The sequence below is a fragment of the Astatotilapia calliptera genome, chromosome 23 (genome assembly GCF_964374335.1).
Source record: "Astatotilapia calliptera chromosome 23, fAstCal68.1, whole genome shotgun sequence".
NCBI lineage: Eukaryota > Metazoa > Chordata > Actinopteri > Cichliformes > Cichlidae > Astatotilapia > Astatotilapia calliptera.
In genome coordinates, this window is record NC_137443.1 from 45,342,760 (window position 1) to 45,360,553 (window position 17,794).

Below are 17,794 nucleotides of genomic sequence, written 5' to 3' on the forward strand. Positions count from 1 at the left end.
ATAGTTGTTGAAAGAAAACGAGGTGGGAGCTGCTGATTCCTGAGCTTTGATACTGGATTAGCTTCAGTAGTTATTCCCATCACTGCTGTAGGAGCTACATTTAGTCACAGCTGATTGTCTTCTTTGACCAATCAGAAGACTACTGTTGTAAAAACAAGCAGACAAAGAACCAATGAGAGTGAAGAACAGGATAAAGAGCTCGTGTGATGGAGGCAAAGCAATAATCAGCAGACTGTAGCAGTTTCTATCTGGATGAAAGTAGAAGGAGCTCAGCGGAGCTCAGTCCCATATCTTTGGTTAGAAACAACATCAGTGATTTCCTGCTGCTCGAGATGATTCCAGCAGCTCTCATTACAGCAGCTGATGAGAGAAACAGCTGATGGCTCACAGCTCGTGCACTGTTGGATCTCCAGATGTTCACGTGGCTGAAGTCTGTGAAGAAACTGTGGTCCACGTAGTTCACACGGCCTCAGATTGGACCGAGCTCCCTGGATCACTGCAGCATCCTCAGCTGGTACATGGACGTCTCTGCTCCTCAGTCTTGGAGCCCCTGCAGGTCCGTCCACACCACCGGGGTCTTCTCACTCACCTTTCCTTTGTCCTCGTCCTTCATCGGCCGTGCTGTGTCTTTGTTCCTGCGGTGTTGTTCCCACGATGCAGCGCTGATGTTCCCTCCTTGAATGCACAACAAGTACGGTGCTGGTCTTTCTCGGGTGGAGCAGAGACAGATTGAAGTCTTTCAGGCTTTAGTGCCGACTTCCCTGACAGAGGCTGGACTCCATGGTCTGCACAGGAGGCTTCTACACTGTGTGGAGGTGACTCCTGGACTCGAAGACAGGCTGCAGGTACATGTGTGATGAAGAGGACCTACAGCAGTGTGATGGAGCTGCAGGTGTGAAGGAAGTCCTGCTGTCCTGTCCCACCCTCATCTTTGCTTCCTCTGTCTTCTCTGGACTTGTCCTCCTGTTTCAGAAACAGCACTGCTTCATGCCGAGGGTGGACGGGAGCGTTGGCTCTGATTCTTTTACCGTCCACCACAAGGAGACACTGATGCTGACCTCCTGATTCATCTGCATGTGTTCTGCTTCACACTGCTCACCTCCACCAAAGACTTCATAAACATCTTCTTTCTTTGAGTCCAGTTTGTCCCACAAACACTTCCAAATCTCCTCCTCTGAGATTCTGCAGCTTCTTGCAGTGTGACTCAGCTGACTTCTGACAGACCACAGACTGGCACAGCATCCACATGTGTCTCCTTTCAAACAGGCTCTTGATGTTTCCTCCCACATCATTCTGGCCTCTCAGTCTCCTTTGTTCTCCAGCTCTGTAGCTCCAGCTGGTGAAGCTTCAGTTTTCCATGTTGGTAACAGTAAACTACAGCCTCTGCTGTCAGCTGGGTAACTAAACAGAGCTGCAGCACGTCTCTGCGGTGGTGCTACATCCAGCCTGCAGACGGCCGTCTACATGTTGTAGTGGTTTACAGTCGCCAGGGGGCGCTGTCCCAGCCATGCAGGCAGTGGGCTGCTCTGCTTGTGCTGTTGTTGGGGAAGCTGAAGTGAAAGCGAGAGTTAAAACACTGAACAGTGTCCACTGAGCTTCTCATGCTCTTCTCATGCTCAAAGAAGTTTAACAGGAAGGACGACTCGTCCATCAGGCGTCCAGCTGTCCGTGACCGTGTCCACAGCAGAGTGTGACTGAGGCTTCATGCTAACACGCACACATGAAGCTAAAACCACCACGAGCAGCTGCTCAGTGGATTTTGAGGACAAATGTCTGCAGCTTCTCACAGGCAGTATGCAGAATGTGGATCTCCACAAAGACTGTGGAGAGCTCGTCCCACACTCTAAATCCACACTTGTCTGCACAAAACTTCTCACACGTTCCCGTCACAAGTGTCTTCTAAGTGAAGCTACCAGGTTCAGGTCCAGCTTGTTTATCTGGAGCTGCAGGAGATGATCCATCCTCACAAAGCAACACAGACAGCAGATATGCAAACGCACAACACAACCAAAGGATTCTCTCTGCATGTCTGTGGCTGATGCTGCTGGAACGAAGCTGTTTGAAACCTTGTTGTTCTGCACTTTGGGACCAGAAGAGGAAACTGAAGCTCTGTGCAGAGGGTCCAATGGAAGCAGCCAAGCGCTGTAAGTGTCTGCTGTACAGGGATGCTGGTTCAGCTGTGGCTCAGTTTGAGCCTCAGTTTGTCAAAATGAGCTTGTAGTTTGTCTGCTTTAATAATGTGACTGGAAAAAGGTGTTGGACTTCAAATATGTCCATTTCTGTCACACTTCACCTTTAAAAGTGAAGCCATGTGGTTCCTGGAAGGAAAAACACGACTTTTTCAAGTCTTTGTCCTGTTTTTATGAGAAATGTACGACTTTAATGTGAAACATTCAGAGTTTTTTCTCTTGTTGTGTTTGTTTGAAGCTGCTTCCTGTTGGCTTCAGCTGTTTGGAGTTTCCATTTTCTAAACTTCTACATTCTGAACCTTCTTCAGCTCTGAACAGATGATGAAACACTGAATGATTTCAAGCACTTTGTCTAATAAACTTACATCTTTCATTCTTTATACAGATTGACTCTCTGTGGTTTGTCAGAGATCAGCTGTGATTATCTGGCAGCAGCACTGAAGTCCAACCCCTCCCATCTGAGACAGCTGGACCTGAGAAACAACGACAAGCTGCAGGATCCAGGAGTGAAGCATCTGTGTGGTTTCCTGGAGAGTCCAGGATGTAAACTTGAAACTCTGAGGTCAGTCAGCATGTTTTAGTTGTGCTGAGATGAATATGATGTGAAAGTTGTGCTGACACTAAACTGCAGACATCAGGCTGATATTATACTGATCCACACTGAGGATCTTCATGGTAAAGTCTGTTTTCTTCTTCTCTGGTTTAGTCCATTGACTGCAGCAGAACAATGTTCACATTTCAAACAGTGATACTCAACGTATGGCCCGCGGCCCACACGCGGCCTGCCCACCTTTCCTGATTCAGAGAGAGGGGACCCTGATTAACTGTGTAGCTTCTTCCTCACAGTTCTAAGTATCAGACACAACAATGAATAATCCACAGCTGACTGTCTTTAGCAGGTCAAAGGTCATGGCACACAGCAGACAGTCAGAGATATTCTAACTCTGATCATTTATCAGTTGTGACACTGTGAGACTTGATCAGAGGTGTGATCATCACAGCAGAGGCCTTTGTGTCAAAGTCACTGAGGATCAAACAGAAACACATGAAGCAGATTTTCCTCTTCTGGCTTTTTATAGCAGATAACCTTCAAAATATTCTGCAGTCGATCAAAAACTGAAGCAAACCATGAAGCAACATGTGAACATGAGCTGATGCTGCTGAAGTGAAGCAAAGTTACAGAGGTTTGATTACAGACACAGCTGAGAGTTTGTAATCTGTCATCATTTTAAAAAGTTTCCATGGAACAGCAGAAATGAGGCTTTACTGTCAGAGGCCGACAGCACTGAACACAACAGCAGACTGGTGGCTAATAAACAGTGAATGATGCAGAAACAGATGTTTGAAGCTGTTCTTGGAGTACACTGAGAGAGAGAGAGCTGTGCAGGCAGGAACAGCCAAAGTCAGAGAGAATTCATGAGCATATTGATCAAACGTGAAGCAGAGTTTGGATCTTCTTTTGCTGCTGCTTCACTCAGTTTTGGTTGGAGACAGATGAAACCTGCAGCTTCAGGATCTGTGAGCTGTCCACTTTCAGCCCCGACGGCGTGTCCGTGTACGTGCCGTCGAGTGAACGATCCACGCTCTGTGTTTCCATCTTTGTGTGTTTAGCTGCTCTCATTTACTGTTTTATCTGTTTGCTGCTTGTTGAAATAGTTTGTGAGCTTTAAGCTGAGATTCTGGCAAAATACATTTATATTAAACATCGATTCAGGATTGAATGAATCAACATCGTTTTATTCAAATTAAAACCATTTAAATGGGAACATGAATTTTTTACAGCCGCCTCTAATGCTGGGTAATGTCAGCTGGTCCATGTGCAGCTGGCTGTGAGGCTCAGGGAGCGTCTACAAAGTGCAACACTGAAAGAACATCATCCATAAATATTGAGTAAGAACTGGACTCTCATACAGCGAGACTCAAATGCCTTTAAACATCAGCTTATCCTGCTGATCCAAGTCCAACACTGAGTTTGTAAAAACATGTTTGTCAATCATTTTGTTTGGTTTCTGAGGAAAATGATTCAATAACTTGCTGCTAATACACAACATTTCATCATATTTCCTCATAACCCTCTTTTGTCTGACCATTTGATCCCATTTGAATTTGCAATAAAGGATCCACAGAGTTTGGTGACAATAATGACAGTAGATGTTTGTGTGAAAGTGCTGGAAGCAAATGAGTGTGTGATGTTCTTTCAGTGTTGCACTTTGTAGACGCTCCCTGAGCACTGGTCTCACAGCCAGCTGCACATAGAGACCAGTGTTGTTAGTCCAGGTCAGAAGATGACTTGTTGGAATGAAAATGAGCTTGTAGTTTGTCTGCTTTAATAATGTGACTGGAAAAAGGTGTTGGACTTCAAATATGTCCATTTCTGTCACACTTCACCTTTAAAAGTGAAGCCATGTGGTTCCTGGAAGGAAAAACACGACTTTTTCAAGTCTTTGTCCTGTTTTTATGAGAAATGTTCGACTTTAATGTGAAACATTCAGAGTTTTTTCTCTTGTTGTGTTTGTTTGAAGCTGCTTCCTGTTGGCTTCAGCTGTTTGGAGTTTCCATTTTCTAAACTTCTACATTCTGAACCTTCTTCAGCTCTGAACAGATGATGAAACACTGAATGATTTCAAGCACTTTGTCTAATAAACTTACATCTTTCATTCTTTATACAGATTGGAGAGCTGTGGTTTGTCAGAGATCAGCTGTGATTATCTGGCAGCAGCACTGAAGTCCAACCCCTCCCATCTGAGACAGCTGGAGCTGTGGGGAAACAACAAGCTGCAGGATCCAGGAGTGAAGCATCTGTGTGGTTTCCTGGAGAGTCCAGGATGTAAACTTGAAACTCTGAGGTCAGTCAGCATGTTTTAGTTGTGCTGAGATGAATATGATGTGAAAGTTGTGCTGACACTAAACTGCAGACATCAGGCTGATATTATACTGATCCACACTGAGGATCTTCATGGTAAAGTCTGTTTTCTTCTTCTCTGGTTTAGTCCATTGACTGCAGCAGAACAATGTTCACATTTCAAACCTTCAAAGAAGAAGAAAAATCCTCCACTGGAAAATTCACTGTGAAACTCTCAAACTCTTCATTGCACCTTAAAGTCTGTGTGACACTGAAATCCAAAGCAAAATGTGCGTTTGCTTTACAGACAGCAGTGCAACACAAACATACACACATCATCCAAAACACAGTCCAACATCCAAATCTCCTCCACTGCCAGCATGAATGATGGGAAAGAGAAGGAGGAACACTCTGACATTCAGGGTTAGAATGAGTTTCATCAAGCAGACTGTGAAGATCAAAGCTGCATTAGAAAGCTTACATGAATGAATGAGTGGACAGAAGTGGACAGAGATCATCTGAAGCACTTCAAAGGCTTTAAATCAGCACATTTCTCTTTATTCTTTATCAACTCTGTTAGTTTCTCTCAGTTTTCTGTGGAATGAAGCTAACAGCAGGCTAATAAGATGCTGACCAATAGGTTTCTATTAAAGGTTGTAATTTGTATATGAAAAAGTGCTTTGGCTCAGCAGGGATCAGCTTACAGGTAGAATACAGCTGCTGGATGGGATTAGCATGTCATAGCTATCTACCAAACTGCTAACTGGGGGATTTCAGGCCATCTATGGATCATTTTTGCTAACTGTTTATTCAGCTTAGGCTCACAGGGCTGCAGCCTGTGCCCTAGCTGTCATAGGGCAAGAGGCGTGGTCCACCTGCACAGGTGAACAGTCCATCACAGGGCCAACAGAGAGCGACAGAGAAGCACTCCCTCACATCCACACCTACAGCCAATGTAGAAGCACCAATGAACCTAAGCAGCATTTCATTGGACTGTGGGAGAACATCCAACCTCCACAGAAAGGCCCAGCTGACCAACAAGCTTCAACCTACAACCTTCTTGCTCTAAGGCACTAGTGCTAACCACTTTTGCCCATTTCAGCCCAAATCCTGCATCTTCCTGTTTCTGACTCCAGGCCAGCTCCACTAACACTTTCTCATCAGACACTGCCACCTAGTGGAGGAAGTCTTAGTTCCATTTGAAGCTTCAGATTACAGTTAGTTCCTTTACAAAGAGGTGGAGGTGGTGGGGCCACAGCACCATCATCACTGAGTGCCGTAGGACACTTAACCTTTGTTTCCATATGCTGGGAACTTCCTGTTGTTCCAAGGAGGACTGGAAAATGTGTGAAAATCTCCCAGTCAGTTCCTCACAGCACACTTCAATCATTTCCCTCCCACAGCATCAGGACCAGGGCTTTTTCTCTCTTTGGTCCCACTAAGAGATTTCCACACAAACACCTCATCAGTGGGACTCTCAGAGCTACCAGCCCTTTGCTACAATCACAAAGCTCTTCATTGAAATCAATGATATCAAAGCTGGAATCAAATGAGTCCAAGTCTTCTGCTGATTCAGCATCACATTCATCTTTGCTCCTTGTTCTGCATCCCCACCATGGACTTCATTCCTTTCCAAGCCAGCCTTGAGTGTCCTTTATTCAGCTCATCCTCTGCTTTACTTTTACACCTGATTTTAGCTGCTTTATCTCTCTTTCAACAGGTTTCTGTGCCTCAATCTTTTTCTTCTCTCCCTCATAACAAGACAGCTTCTTCTGCCTGAGAACATGTTGGAGTGATTTACTAATCCAGGGCTGCTTATTGGGGAAAATACTTCCTGTTTCCAAAGTAATCCCCATTTTTCCCAGAAAGAAATGTCAGTAGAAATCGATGATCTAAGTGAGAACATGAGCCTTTCAAAAGTCCCAGTGGGTGCAGTCAAAGCAGTCCCTCAGTCCCAGTATAGAGTCTTTGGTCCAGACTGGAACAGCTGTGTGCCCAGTTTGAGCTCTCGTCAGTGCTGTGACCTGACAGACCCAGAGGGGCCATCACATCACATTTAGAAGCTCCCCTGATGGAGCCACAACACATGTCCAATACTTAGTCTGTCTTGTTGGACCAACTGGAAGAAATGATTCAAGGACTTAGTCACAGAACAGAGATTCAAATCTCCAAAATCCAACTGGCTGCATCAGGACATATAGTCTGAAACTCTGCACAGTTTCCTGTTTGAAGCTGCTTCCTGTTGGCTTCAGCTGTTTGGAGTTTCCATTTTCTAAACTTCTACATTCTGAACCTTCTTCAGCTCTGAACAGATGATGAAACACTGAATGATTTCAAGCACTTTGTCTAATAAACTTACATCTTTCATTCTTTATACAGATTGGAGATCTGTGGTTTGTCAAAGATCAGCTGTGATTATCTGGCAGCAGCACTGAAGTCCAACCCCTCCCATCTGAGAGTGCTGTACCTGAGCTGGAACAACCTGAAGGATCCAGATGTGAAGCAGCTGTCTGATCTTAAGAAGAGTCCAGACTACAGACTGGAGACTCTGGGGTCAGTAGAGTGATGGAGTGAGTGGGTGGTGCTGTCAGCAGTATTGTACTAAACACAGTCAGTATGAAACAAAGATCCAGTGTTTCCTGTAAAGCTGCAGCTTCTCAGTGAAGCTGTGAGAGGAGAACGGTGACAGGCTTCAGGATTGGACACAAACACTTCCTGTTTCTCACCTTTATGGTCACCATAGTAACGGCTGACACGCTCTGATCAAACACTGTCAACAGCCAATCAGCTCTCTGAACAAAGCAGCACGCAGACCAATGACTGCATTGATTTCCAAGTTTAAAGCAGTGAAGAACACAGTCTGTAGGTGAGGAAGAATTTAGTGAGAGCAGATGTTTGGATGGAATTCCTCCAGTTAACAGCTGGAACCGTCCATCTGGATTGTTGGGCTTGTTGTTGGGGTTCCTACAGAGCTCAGAGTGGACACACCAAGGTTCTTCTAATGAATGAAAGTCCAAACTCAAACTAGGAGGGAAAAACATTTTCAGCAACTTCAATAAAAATCCAAAGATTAGAAAAAGTGAAGCAACAATGAGTCCTAGTACAGTCCCAGCACTGACGTCCCTGCTGCTCTTTATACTGGATGTGCTGCATCACTGACTGACAGCTGATGAAGAGTCTCTGGAAACACTCGTTTATCTCCTCTGCTCTTCCTCCTTCTCTCTGCAGGTGGAGCTGATGATGGTAAACAGGACGGTGTGTGTGCTGAGAGAGGAGCAGCTGTGTCCTGATGATCCAGAGAGGTTGAAGCAGCAGCAGCTTGTGTGTAGAGACTGGGCCATGTTACTGGGAGGTGGAGAGGAGAGCTTCATCCAGCAGTGACTGACAGAGGAATGAAGTGCAGATGACTGTCAGTGCTGCAGAGTGAACTGCTCTGAGAACAGCTCCACTGTCAGACACAATGTAGAGTCCAGCATCAGCCCTGTGTGTCCCTCTGGATCTGACAGAGGATCATCAGTGTATCTGGACTGCTCTGCTGCTGCTCTGTCCTTCTACAGTCTCTGCACAGTCTCTGTCTCACTCTGGAAAGATTTTACAACTTGTTGTAATTACAGAACGTTAATATAATATTCAAACATGTGATCTTCTCTTTATTTCTGAATCTTTACCAAATAAAGAAAAACCAAACTAACAAACAGAAGCTGTCGTGTCCTTTTTCACCACATCTGTGAATCTTTTCTGTGTTTTTCCTCTTTTCCTCCTTCCTGCAGCTCCATCTTCATCATTCTGTGTCCAGTATATGTGAACACGTCCAAAGCATCTGAGCCTCATGTTACCCGTTTGTGTGAGTTACGCCTGTCGTTGTGTTGTGGTGTATAAATAAGGGGCAGGAGACAGCGCTGGATCTCTGAGTTCTTTACTCTCAATTTCTGCAACATCTGCAATATCTAGAAATGCAAACCTGTGAGCTGTGTGTGTTGTGCGTCTGCTCGGCCACCTCTCCTCCGGCCGTGCTGGAAGCAGCTGTGCGTTTGACAGTTTTATCGACTCGACAATAATCGAACAAATTAAATGTTCAAAAATATCAACTTAAGCACTTCAAAGTCAACAAAAAGCTTAAAACAATGAAATAATATTTCACTGACAAAACAACAGCTCATAAGAACGATACACAAAATAATACAGAAACAAACAAATAAAAGTTATTAACCAGGATCCATGTTTTTGTCACAAACACTGAATCAGCTGATTCATTCTTTATGTTTCTGAGTTTGTTTTGTGATTATAGTTCTGGTTTCTGTTTCTGTGTCTTCACTGTGTCCCACGTCTCCTTACTTTGGACTCTGTGTTATATTTCCTGTTTTACTTTGACAGTCCTGTGTTACTGTTTCCTGTCTCGTGTGTGTAATTGGTCCCAGCTGTGTTTCCCTCCTGTCTCCCGTTCCCTGATTACTAAACTGCGTCCACGCCGCCGGCGCTCCTCTCCACAGCTGGATTCCAGGATTTCAGAGCATCCAGCTGTGGTGAGTGATGGAGACACTTTCTCTGCTCCCTCAGTAATCAGGACAGTTTATTGAACATCAGAGGACATAAAGGACTGTTTTTCACCTGCCCGTTCTGAACCTGGACATTAAAGACTGCTGGCTTCAAGGACATTAATCCCAGTGTCAGCCAGCCAATAACAGCCTGTGTTTTTCAGCTCTTTAGGAGTCAGAAATGAGAAAGACACAGACTGCTAACCTCTCCCTGCAGGAAATAAGCTCCGCCTCTTCCTTTCAACAAATTCCTTTAAGCTTCAGTATTAGACTGTGTAGGCTCAACAATAACAGTGCAGCCTGCTGATAGAGGTGAAGAGGGAGGTAATTTACCCCACACAAGGTGTTCCTGAAAGGGTTCCAGCGTAACACGCTGTCTCAACTTCACTGTGCCAATCTTATCAGGCACCGCCCCTCCTCGCCAACGCTCAACATTGGAAAGCATGGATAAAAACTGTCTACAGTCATCATTGGTGACATCACCTGAGATAGATACAAGCCTCCAATACTCATCCGTATTCTTCATTACATGAATCAACGACTTAATAGCGTTACTGCCAATAATCATGTCGTCACTTTGGCCTGGAATAACCAGCATGGGGATGAGCAGCTTGAAACCATAAAGAGTCACTTCCAAATCACAAACTGCTTTAGGTTGGAACTGGTGACCCCCAGCACCAACAACAACAATGTCATTAGCTGGTTCGAGCTTCAGATCAGGGCAGGACTGTAAAAGCCGCTTAGCAGTAGCCTCACTAATAGAGCACGACATAGAGCCACTGTCGATCATGGCTCTCAGTGAAACTCCGCCCACAGTCCCCACAGCCGTATAAAACAAATTGTCAGATTTCTTAATTCTTTGCGTCATTTGGAAGACAACTGTCGTACCAGGTGGCGAAGTGGAGCACAGAGATTCATACAAGGATCCCAGGTCATCGCTGTCGCAAGTGGGAGAGTCACTCAGATGATCCACACTTTCCTCCCTCAAATGTGGATCAACTAGTTTTCCGACCGTCGAGGGGCAGAAGACGACGAGGATCCAGGACAGGCACGCCTGGTGTGGTCATTTGAGTGGCACAGAAAACAGAGTTTGTGATCTCGGCAGTGCATGAAAGCTGTGTGAGACATATCATGACAGACGGAGCAGGGCTTATCATGTAGGCCCTCAATCCTGGAACGTCTGGAGTTAGGCCGCGTGGTCAAACCAGGCTGAAAGGATCTTTGCAGAAGAACCTTCTCAAGCATGCCTATGAGGCGCTCCAAAGTAGCTGAATCTGTCGACTGTGGCTGAATGTGCTTCTCTGTTGGCTGGACAGGCAACGCTGTTGATATCTGCTGCGCATTCACTGCAACTCTCTCGGCTGTCGTGCTGCTTGAGTTCAACGTTCCTCCAGAGTGGGACTCACACAGGATTTCCTGGACCTCATTGGCTGTCCATTTATCAATTGTCTTTGATCTAAAGATCATGGCAAGCTCAGGGGAGGGACAGTTTTTGATGAACATTCGGGTGACCTCAGTGCTGGGGCTACCCAATGCCTGTCCTCGTTCCTTCAGGCGCTCAACAGCAAGATCAACAGCACGGTGCAGCCTAAGCCAGTAATCGAATGCACTTTCGCCTTTCTCTGGGAGAGTGGTGTAGAAGTCTGCCAGTGGAAGAGGTGAGCACTGAGCAGAGTCAAAGTGTCTCCTCAGGATTCCAAAAATAGCCTCAGGATCACGTGTGACATCTACGACACTGTTTCTAATGCCAACCTGGACCACATCCTTAGCCTTGCCTCTCAAATGAACAAGAATCTCCTCAGCCTGTTCTTCAGGTCTCAGACTCCCCAGCTTTATAAAGGCTCTCATCAGATCCTCCCACTCTCTCACAGAAATGAGATCAGAACCATCCCCTCTGAAGCATGGTGGGTCCTTAAGCTTCCTGTGGGACACAAACTGCACCGGCGCAGCATCAACAGCAGATGTAGATGACACAGCATGGAAAGGTGTGGCCGTGGGTGCAGGTAAGGGGGTACTAGCAGACGGGCTGAGCTGGGTTAAGATACTCTGCGCTACTCTCTGACCAACCAGTTGGATCACATCCCCCATCTGACTCACAATCTCCGTGGCAATAGTATCTGGGTTAGGAGAAGGTGAACTGTTGTTCTGAGACGTGTGTGACACAGGGCTAGGGGGAGGGACAACAACCCCTTCACTGGACTGGGGCCCTGGGATCCCCTGACTATCCCCCCTAACAAAACCACGCCCACTAACAGGAGTGTCATAACGCAAACGCAAAGGGGAACATAACAACCCCCTACCCCTACCAACAACATTAGGAGTACTCGATCCCTCCTCTGTGATGTCCATCACAACAACTAGAATAGAACAAAAATGCTATATATGCTCCTTTTTTTTTTTTTTTTAAATGTGTCAGAAAGAACAACAATGAATCACAAACGTGCAGCGCTGAAACTGGCCCACGTTGCTGAGAGGAGTCCACCGTCCAAACACTCGATTGACGGCTCACGGCACCAATGTAACCCCTGGTCAGCTTCTCTTTCCAGCGCTGTGTGAATAAAACTCTCTGGACTCGAAGTGGGTAGAGCTCAGGCGTGATTTATTCCCCAATGAAATAATTAACATTGTGAAGACATTTAAAAATAAAAAGTCCACTGACTGTTTTGGTATTGACATGATATTAGTTAAAAGTATTATAGAATATATAGTGCAACCTTTCGCATACATTTGTAATCTGTCCTTTCAAACTGGTGTGTTTCCCTCACAAATGAAAATAGCAAAAGTTATTCCAATCCATAAAAACGGAGAGAGATGTCAGTTTACCAATTACAGGCCAATATCACCACTCCCACAGTTCTCAAAAATTTTAGAAAAGTTATTTGTTAATAGACTTGATAAATATATTGAGAAGCATAATCTCCTAAGTGATAAACAATATGGCTTTAGAGTGAAAAGGTCCACTTCGATGGCAGTGATGGAACTTGTTGAAGGGATATCTAATGCTATAGATAATAAGGAATATATTGTTGGTGTTTTTATAGACTTAAAAAAGGCGTTTTATACAATTGATCATTCTATATTAATGAATAAACTAGAGAGATATGGCATAAGAGGGATAGCATACAAGTGGATGAAAAGTTACCTGGATGAAAGATATCAATATGTCAAATTCAATAATGTAAAATCTAAGCAGTTGAAGGTAACTTGTGGTGTTCCTCAGGGCTCTGTGCTGGGCCCTAAATTATTTATATTATATATAAATGACATATGTAGTGTTTCCAAACTGTTAAAATGTGTATTGTTTGCTGATGATACCACTCTGTACTGCTCAGGTAAAAACCTAGAACAGCTTCTGACTACAGCGGAAAAGGAGTTAAATATATTAAAAAACTGGTTTGATGTAAATAAGTTATCATTAAATATAAAGAAAACAAAATTGATTATTTTTGGCACTAGACAAATGAAAAATGTATCTAAAATCAGGGTTAATGGAATTGAAATTGAAAGAGTGAACGAAAATAAATTTCTTGGAGTGATGATTGATGATAAGCTGAGTTGGAAGTCTCATATAAACCACGTGAAAACAAAAATGTCAAAAACCATTGCTATTCTCTATAAAACAAAGCATGTCCTGAACAAAAAATCATTATACACACACACTTTATTGTACTCTGTTGCTTCCATATATGACTTACTGTCTGGAGATATGGGGTAATGCATATAAAACGAACACTCTTCATATTTTCAAGTTACAAAAAAGAGCTATAAGAATTATAAACCAATTAAACTATATAGAACCAACTAACATTTTGTTTATTAATCTGAATACCCTGAAATTTTATGATTTAGTTGAATATAAAATGGCACAGATAATGTATAAAGCACAAAATAACTTGCTTTGCCCCAGTACTCAGAAGCTGTTCAAAGTCAGAGAGAGTCAATATGACTTAAGGGGAACAGATTTCTAATAAGGACAAACATAAAGCAGAGATGTGTTTCTGTTAGAGGAGTTAACCTGTGGAATAGTTATGACAGTGATTTAAAAAGGTGTAATTCATTTTCCTTGTTTAAAAATATGTTTAAAAATAGAGTATTAGAAAAATATATATATTGATGTCGTTACTTATCTAAGGTGGAAAGTTGTTTTTGTTTGTTTGTTTGTTTTGTTTTTGCTTTGTTTTATTATTTGCTTCGAGCCCTGTGTACAGGAGCTGCATGCAAAAAGATCTTTTGTTAAAAGGGTTAAAACCCACCTGAAGCTGCTGGAGGACACGGTGAAGAACATCGCCTTTGATAGAGTGCATCGCATCGGCCCCATGCGGGCTGCGACCGGGAGACCACGTCCTACTGTGGCCAAGTTCGGCCACTTCAAACAAAAGGAACAGGTGAAAAGTCTCCGTGTCCATCGGTGTTTCTCCACGTCTCTCTTCCTTCTTCGTGTCATCTCTGTGTTTCCCTGCTGCCCTCATGTTTTCTGCTTTGTCTGTTAGTTCTTCCCAGTTTAGGTTGATGTTCACTTCTTCCCTCACCTTTGTTATTTTCACTGTAAATAAATCTCCACTCGCATCTCCACCGCCGTCTGCATCTTGGTCCTCATTCACTCCACCACACGACTGCTGCCCCAGCCGTGACAACTTTAGGTGTTTCCTCTACATTCACTTTTAAAAATTATTTACTTTGCCTTCTTTGGTATCATTTGGTATCAGATGGCCGACTTCTAAATGGCCACCATGGTCACCACCGAACTTGAGGAGTTTGCCCCCTCACATATACTAATGTGCCTATGCCTACATTCCTATGTTATTACAGTGTATCCATATAACTGGCCCACCCTGTACAGTTATGCTTTCATTTTGACATACTGTATTAACACAATTCAAGGAGGATTCTAGGATCAGAGCTTTGGGGGGCTGAGCACCCAGAGAGCTGCCCAGCCAGCCAAGATACACTTTACTCGTCACAATGAGACTTCTTCCCCGTCTCTGTCGGTCCCTGCATCCTCCCTGTCCTCATCGTCTGTTGTCTTCGCCTCCTTTATCAGTCATCATAATTTTACCGTCTCTGTGCACGTCTGCAAATTTCTTTATTAAATCAAAAGATTATTAAATCCATCAAGTCTCTCTGTGCCTGGGTCCTCGTCACAAAACATGACATCACTGTTTTGTACTTTTTAACAATTTAATCCCACATTTGTGAAAGAAAAGCAAAACACTTTTTTGAAAAGTCTGTAACAAAACCATCAATTCTGATCAAGGTTATTTAAATGCTGCCAAAGAAGAATGGATTGGAATAAAAAAAAATACATATCCTAACCTTAATTACTGGAGGAGAATAATGAATGATGCTCATAGTGAGTAAGAAGTAAACTGAGTGCATATTTTGGACAGAGATTCACTTTTAATGTGTTTGTATAATATAATACAGATGCATAAAAACACTCCTGAAACAGAATAAATTATTACAAATAAATTATTACAAAATATTAAAAAATATTATGGATACTTTTGTTGTTAAAATGTTACCTCTCAACCAAGTTCTGCCTTTTATATTTTTAGTAGTCTGTCACACAAACAGGAAATATTGTCAAAAAAAAGTAAGTAAGTGCTGAAGCACCCCCAAAAATGAACCAAAGCACCCCAAACATGAACCAAAGCACCCCAAAAATGAACCAAAGCACCCCAAACATGAACCAAAGCACCCCAAAAATGAACCAAAGCACCCCAAAAATGGGCTAAAATCGCCCCTGTTAACAAATAATAGCCCAACAGTCACTTTTATGCTTACTGTAGCTGTTAGCTAAAAACACTAATTTAGCCTAGTTTGCCCTGAATTCAGCTTTGACAGACATGATCGACTGTTTCCAGTAGAATTCCTCGTTGTCATCTTGTTCCCTCTCAGAGCCCCGTATGCTTGCAGAGACCCCTACAGTAGGGAAATGTGCCAAAGAACGTCCAAAACATTGCATTTTAGGTTTATTTATGCCTTACACACAATCCCAACACTTTAGCTAACTTAACAACTTTGGCTAAAGTCTATAGTTAGTCTTACTCGTTTGTACAACATTTCTGGATCGCCACTGTTTGAAATGATATGACATATGACTCTCTTTTTTTTTTTTACTTATGTAACCCGGATCCAACATTGAGCCATATTCTTCCCACAACGAGTGCAGTTACGCAGTTAGCTTAATCGGGATTGATGGTACAGGGCATTGAGTCTAAATTTAGTCTCCCCAAGAACATTCCTCTCCTTTCTGTTGCTGTGGGGCGAAGCTGAGGTTTTCAGATCCACCACGGTCACACGCACAGGATGGGAGGCACTGGAGCTTAAATGCACTCCTATGTCACACTCCTTCCTTTCCCCCTACACCACACTCTCAGTTTCCTTTTTTTCCTCTCTGTCTGTTTATCTCTCGATGCACTGGGATTTTGTGGATCACTTACTCTCCCGAGGAAACAGGATTCCGTGTCGAGACATCCAATTTCTCAAATCCATTCTTATGCGGATCAGCTGAAATATAATGTGCAAATCAAACTGGATCATTATTACAGGAAACTTTTAATTTTCAGAATTTATCATCTGATCATGAAAATGGGCAAAACCAATACTGTCTTTAATGTGGGAATATCACACTGCAGAGGTAGTAGCACTCTGGGGAGCTGTTCTTCATTTCTTTTTCACTTGCTCCTGTGCCTCTGTAAAAATTGTGAAAATAAAAAAAAGACACTGGAAGAACCTTCAGGCAAGCCATTAATATTTTGTCACAATTTGCTTTTCAGTGCAAAAACAGAAGCAAAAGCCATCTCATTTACCATAAACATTTTACATTAAAAATCTGCCTCAGGTCTGTAGATTTAACTCATTTGCGTCGGTATAGTGTCACCAAATGATCAGCAAACCTTAAATCAAATGCTTAAACCAAAATGATTTTGTAGAGCTTGTCACGGGTCCACAGGATGTAGACTCACGCTGGGTGTAGTACAAATAATGCATTTTTGAGTTGTGATGGGTGAAGCCTTGTTACATTTCTGCATCTCTCATTTTCATGTATCAATATTTTGGAATATCTCAGTGGATCTGAAAAGACTGGATAGCTCAGCTGATACAGGGGGATTGATGATAGCTGCTGAGTTCACACGCTACTGTTCTCTCTGCCTTGTTTGAGTAAACCTGAATATGAATGCTTACTGGTAGGCCAAATGCTAAGGTTTTAAAAAGCTGCATAAAATATCACCAACGGCAGCCACTGGAAGGGCCAAACCAATTTAAATATGAGAATTAAATATGTGAAGATTTTTCTTGTTTGCCTGCCTTTTTTATACCTTGAACCTGTCTGTGTAACTTTAACTGGCCTTGAGCTGCAGTCCCTGTAAGGTAATAAACTGCTGAGTGGAATCAAATGTCAGGAACATACAGGTAATGCTGGGAGGGCCCCCCTCCCAAAAATGCAAGCAATCAGTTGCAAAGAGGCTTCACGTACTTTTTTTTTTTTTTTTCTTTTTGTCCCGTTTGGATCTTTAGCCATCAGAATTGTTGTCTTAAGGCCAAGAAAGATGCCAAGCGGATTTATTTTACCAAGTGGATCATCATGGCCTTGCCATATTGGTCCATTTGATTGACCTTTATTATAATTATGAATTTATTTTATTTTCAGTTGCTAAAAACGGGACAGACATGACTGTGGGATAGGACAGGGAGAAAGAATGAAAGAGAGGGAGAGAAAGAAAACCAAAGGGGAGAAGAGACGGTGAGAAGGGGGGGAAGAAAAAACAAACAAAACACCTGGGTCACCTGTATGGAGAAAAAAAAACAGAAGAGACAGCAAACAACAAAGAGCAACATAATAAAAAAAACAGCACCCTCACAATAAACTAGCTAGCAGTAGATATCAATAGTTACTAAATAATAAACAATATTGTGCAGCACGCAAGATAGACAGCGCACAATGTGCTTTGAGGCAGCAGCCAAGAAAGCTGTAGTCCGCGTCTGTGAATACCCATGTGTACACCTGTGTGCATACCTGTGTGGATCAGCATGCTTGCATTCCAAAGGTTTCTCCATGTAATGATCTGCTAGGGAGTGTGGGGAGCCACAGCCCTGTCCTCTATGGTATCAAGCAGGTATGGAGGAGATCAAAACTCCAGACATCCAGAGGCCCCCAGAACACAAGAGACCAAGGAAGACCCACAGAGGGGCAGCCACGCCACTGTCCCAGTAAGAGCTGAGGA

General features: G+C 43.3%; 2 protein-coding genes across 2 annotated transcripts in view; both read left to right on the plus strand.

Moving 5' to 3' along the window:
- Positions 1 to 17,794, plus strand: part of LOC145423961 (NACHT, LRR and PYD domains-containing protein 12-like) — a 943,237-nt gene that overhangs the window by 107,672 nt on the left and 817,771 nt on the right. The window lies entirely within an intron of this gene.
- The window catches only part of LOC145423979 (ribonuclease inhibitor-like), a 204,605-nt gene that overhangs the window by 826 nt on the left and 185,985 nt on the right, over positions 1 to 17,794 (plus strand). The window lies entirely within an intron of this gene.